Source organism: Miscanthus floridulus, chromosome 8, assembly GCF_019320115.1.
Source record: "Miscanthus floridulus cultivar M001 chromosome 8, ASM1932011v1, whole genome shotgun sequence".
In the NCBI taxonomy this organism is placed as follows: Eukaryota; Viridiplantae; Streptophyta; class Magnoliopsida; order Poales; family Poaceae; genus Miscanthus; species Miscanthus floridulus.
The window spans coordinates 167,092,658-167,098,362 of NC_089587.1; positions in this window are offsets into that span (position 1 = coordinate 167,092,658).

The following is a 5,705-nucleotide window of genomic DNA, read 5'->3' on the forward strand; positions in this document are numbered from 1 at the left end:
CAAGGCAACTTGGAAGAACAGTTAGCTTGAGATCTGCTTCGAGGCCTCTCAAGCCGCCCTCCTCGCTGCCGAGGAAGAAACCAACATCGCCCGAGCACGGTTGGCTGAGTTCGACGCCATGGTGGCGGGTAAGATGGATTCCAAGAAAACCTTTGTTCTTATTTTCTCTACCTTTGTCTTGATAGTTTCTTTATTTCTATGATTGCTAGCTCTAACGGTGCAATTGGAGAACCTCCAATTAGCGGCGAACATGGCTACAATGGCCGTCAACGCCCACGGCCCCTTACTCATCAACCGCCCGCACAACGTCCCAGCATGTGCCTAGGATATCGCCCTCCACGGAGTGTGTCACAGTGCAACAGTGGCCCTGGCCGTGGTGTAGGTCCAGACCAGGCATGAGCTCCGCACCATGGAGCTAGGCTTCCCGATGGCCGACGACCCCGACATGCACGAGGAGTTGATCGAGGACTTCGACGATGCGGCTACGGCCATCGTGGACATTACATCCACCCAGGATGTGATTAATAAGGTTTTTTATTAGTTTGTACTAGGAACAAACTACCAATGAATAAAATTTCTCCTCTTTATGAGTGCATTTCCAAATCTGCTGAAATATAAATCTGATTGTCTTTGTGTGTATTTTTGCTCTATAGGCGATACATATCGTATCGGCTTTTCCCCTTAGGGCTGATTTTTGAACTAAAGGCGATACCCTCCTGGTATCAGCTATTAGAGCTGATGACCAAATAAATTGGCTATCAAGTATTAATCCAAACACTAGAATAATACTTCTTTAGGAATTTTCTATTGATTGCTCTATCAAATTCTTCTTCCCCTTCTAGCATTTCCAAAATATAAGCATTACTAGGTGCATAACATTTAATCCGATAAGGACCTTCCCAATTAGGCGACCATTTACCAAACCTGTTGTCTTTAGACCCAATCTGCAATCTTACTTTCCAAACTAACTCTCCTTTGCAAAACTGTTTGTTCTTGACCTTTTTATTATAATGCCTTACAACTCTTAATTTATTGGCTTCAATATTTTCAAGAGCGCACAACTGATGACAACTTAAGTCCTCCAAATCATCCATCATAAGGTTTTTATAGACTTTGGCTATCAAATCATTTTATAATGTAATACATCTTGATCCAGTCTGAATCTCCCAAGAAAGAACTATATTATGCCCATATACTAACTCATAAGGTGATGATTTAACCGATCCATTGCAAGCCATCCTAGATGCCCACAATGCTTCATTAAGTGTCAAGTACCACTTCCTTGGTTGCTCTTCAATTTTCTTCTTAATCAACTTAATCAAAATTTGATTGGATGCCTCTGTCTGGCCATTAGCTTGAGCATAATAAGGAGAAGAATTTAGTAATTTAATTTCCATACTGGCAGCAAAATCTCTGAATTCCTCTGATGTAAACATTGTCCCTTAATCAGTAGTAATGGTTTGAGAAATCCTAAAACGATAAATAATATGCTCCCTGACAAAATCAATCATATTCTTTGAAGTTACTGTTTTTAAAGGAATCATCTCAACCTACTTAGTAAAATAATCTGTTGCTATCAATACAAACTTGTGCCCTCTACTTGAAGGTGGAAAAATCTAGCCAATCAAATTAATTCCCCAGCCTCGAAATGGCCATGGTTTAATTATTGGGTTCATAGCTGATGCAAGTGATTTCTGAACATTACCAAAATGCTAACAATCCTGACACCCCTTGTAATATTTAAAACAATCTTCTAATATTGTTGGCCAGAAATATCTAGACCTACGAATAACCCATTTCATTTTATAAGCCGATTGATGGATTCTTCATGTACTTTCCCCATTAATATTCTTGCTTCTTCTTGACTTAAATATTTAAGCAAAACCCCATCGACTATTTTGTAATACAACTGATTGTCTAACAAAACATATTTAGTCAATTTATATCTTAATTTTTTGGTAACCTTCTATGATGGATTCTTGAGGTAATTAGCTATTTCAACTCTCCAATCATTAGCCAAGGTTTCACTACTTAAGATTTCTTGGAACACTCGATAGCCTGGCGCACTCTAAGCTAACCGATTGGCCTCTTGATTCTGTGCTCTTGGAATATGCTACAGAGAAGTAAGAGGAAACCCCTCAAGTAACTTTCGACATTCATCATGGTAACCTCTCAGAGTATCATCTTTATATTCATACAGGCTGATCAACTGATTAATAACCAGCTGTGAATCTCCAAATATTTCAATTGACTCAGCCTTTACTTCCTGAAGAAGTTGAAGTCCCTTAAGAATAGCTTCATATTCTACTTGATTTCTGGTGGTCATTGGTTTGGTTTGAAAGGCAAACTCAAAACTTGCCTCCCGAGGTGAAATAATAACAATATCAATGCCACCCCCTTGCTTGCATGATAATCCATCAAAGAATAATGTCTAAGGCATAGGTTCTACATAGCCACTGTTTGGTTTATGATGTTGAGTAATAAAATCAGCCATCACTTGCCCTTTGTCCGCTTTAGCCGATTCATGCCTCAAATCAAATTCTGATAATGCAATAATCCACTTTCCCATTCTCCCATTTAATATCGGCGTTGACAACATGTGTTTGATCACGTCAGCTTTAGACACAACTATATACTTAGCCGATAATAAATAATGTCGTAACTTAGTATAGGAGAAATACAAACATAAGCATAACTTTTCAATAGGAGAATATCTTATTTCAAGATTCAAAAGTCTTCTACTTAAATAGAAAATAATCCGTCCCTTTCCTTTAAACTCTTGCATCAGGGCCGATCTAATCATTTGGCTATCGGCCGACACGTATGACTTAAAAGGCTTACCTTGCTGAGGAGGAACCAGCATAGGTGGAGATTTTATATACTCTTTTATCTCCTCAAATACTTTTTTTTGTACGTCACCCCATTTAAATTATTGATCATTTTTCAACTTCAACAAAGGAGAAAATGACAGAATCCTTTCTGACATATTTGAAATAAACCTTCTGATGAAATTAATCTTATCAAACAGATATTGTAATTCTGTTTTATTAGTTGGAGGTATTGCCTCATCAATTTCTTTCATACTCTTCTGACGAATCTCAATTCCTCTCTCGTGGACCATAAAACCCAAAAATTGTCCAGCTAACACTCCAAAGACATACATATTAGGATTCATTTTAAAACCTTGTTTTCTTATATGCTCCAAAGTCTCTTGTAGATCAGCCATATTTTCTTTGTACCCTTTAGAATTTACCACCACATCATCAATATAGATTTCAACAAGCTTACTGATCAACTTATGGAAAATATAATTCATTGCCCTCTGATAAGTTGCACCAGCATTCTTCAATCCAAAAGTCATCACAACCCATTCAAATAAGCCAATTGCACCAGAGCACCTAAAGACTATTTTTGCTATGTCTTCTTCAGCCATTAAAATTTGATTATAACCTGCATTACCATCCATAAAACTAATTACCTTATGCCCGACTGCTGCATCTATCAACATATCGGCTATTGGCATTGGATAACCATCCATCGGTGTAGCCCTGTTCAAATCTCTAAAATTAATATAGACTCTCAACTTCCCATTTTTCTTATACATAGGAACTACACTCGATATCCAGTCTGCATATTGGTAAGGTCGGATAAATTTTGCTTCTAGTAGTCTTTTAGTCTCCTTGATATCATCAAGAACATTTAGATTAAATCTCCTTGGAGCTTGTTTAAATGGACAATATCTAGGTTTGATTGACAGCCGATGTTTAATAATTGATCGATCTAAACTAGGCATTTCATAATATTCCTAAGCAAAATAATCTTTAAATTCCTTTAACAAATATATCAATTCTTGCTTATACTCAGTATCCAACTTAGCACTTACATACGTCGGCCTAGACCTATCTCCAGGACTAATATCTATTTCTTCTAACTCATCGACCGACGTAAAGCCATGTCCTAGTTTACCATCTGTACCATCTATTAGATTATCCATTAAAACAAACTTTCAGAGCCGACTGCTCGGATCGACTATTGGCCTTCATTATTGATTCTAATGAAGCCTCCTTCCCATTGCTTGTCAGAAAACACTCAAAATCTTCTAGTTCCTAATACATTAGATCAGTTGTTGCTATACTCATAGAATCATCAGCATGAACTAGCTCAACATTGTCTCCATGCCACTGAATCAAGCATTGATGCATAGTCGATGGTACACAACAATTGGCATGAATCCAATCACGGCCAAGGAGTAAACTGTATGAACCCTTTCCATCAATGACAAAGAATATAGTGAGCAAAGTCTTGCTTCCAATTGTCAATTCAACATTTATTGTCCCCTGGTATTGGACACATCACCCCCAAAATCCTTAAGCATTATGTCAGTCTCAATCAGATCTTCTTGTCCTTTACCAAACTTGCAAAAAGTAGTATAAGACATCAGATTAATAGAAGCACCTCCATCAACCAACATTTTACTCATCGGCTTCCCATCAATAAAATCTTTCACATATAAAGCCTTTAAATGCCGATGCTTAATTGGTTTATCAAATATAGCTTGCTGTATTAATGTCAACTGGGCTGCCATCTTTTCATACTCTGATTCATCAAAATCTAAATAAACTTCTTGATCTGCTGGCGCTTTAAATTCAGATGGTAAAAGAAAAGCCATTTGAATATTAGCCGATGGTTGACCCTTATCGGTTGTTTGTTTAGCATGCCATACTTGCGGTTTACTAGATTTCTAAACCTATTCTAATTTTCTGCTTCTTAGGCATTGTACTCTTCTCTTCTGACTTCTTGTTAAACCTTCTAGACACCACTGTCCTTCCTGCCAAACATACTCTTCATCATCTTCTTCTTCATAATTGGCCCAGTTCTGATCAACAACTCGTTTCCCAAGCCGATCATGAATGCTTCTATTTTTTAAACGCTGATCCACATCATTACATTGATATTCAATTCGATCATGGATATACTGGTGGTTGACTTGAGATTACCTAAACTCCTAATATTATTTGCTACATTCTGGGCAATTATTTCTAGTAGGAAATCTCTAACCTTCGTTCCAACAATATCTGAAGAAAGGATAATTCCAATGTGACTCAGCTTGTTCTCTTTCATATCTCTCTTCTTCTGGTTGATGTTGATATTCCTTTTCTTCTAACCAGCACTAATAATCTTTCTCCTTTTGTCATTGCCATTTATTTAACAGAATTCAAGATGTAACACGTGGTCTCATCGCACCATCTCTCGATGTTTCTCCCTGCTTATATTGGCCCTTTTGTTGGTCACGACGCCTTTTAATTTCTCTATATTCATTAGCCAATATTTGCATCTCCAGATCAACTATTCCAGTTTCTCTTGCCCTGGTTGATGTTAAACTTTAGCTTTCCCTTTGAACAACTTAGCATCAACCATATTCTGATCCTTTGGGAAAGGATTATCATCAACTTTCATTTTTTGAGTTGTATCAAATTTAAGCTTTCCTTATTGAATAACCCTCTGAATATGCTGTCGAAAAATCCTACAATCATTAGTAGCATGAGAAGTAGTGTTATGGTACTTACAGAACTTCTTATTCTTTAACTAATCAGGGGGTAATATAACATGATTGGCAGGCAGTTTAATCTGTCCCTTCTCAAACAAGAAATCAAAAAGTTTGTCTGCTTTTATAACATCAAAATCATAACTTTCTTCAACTTCTT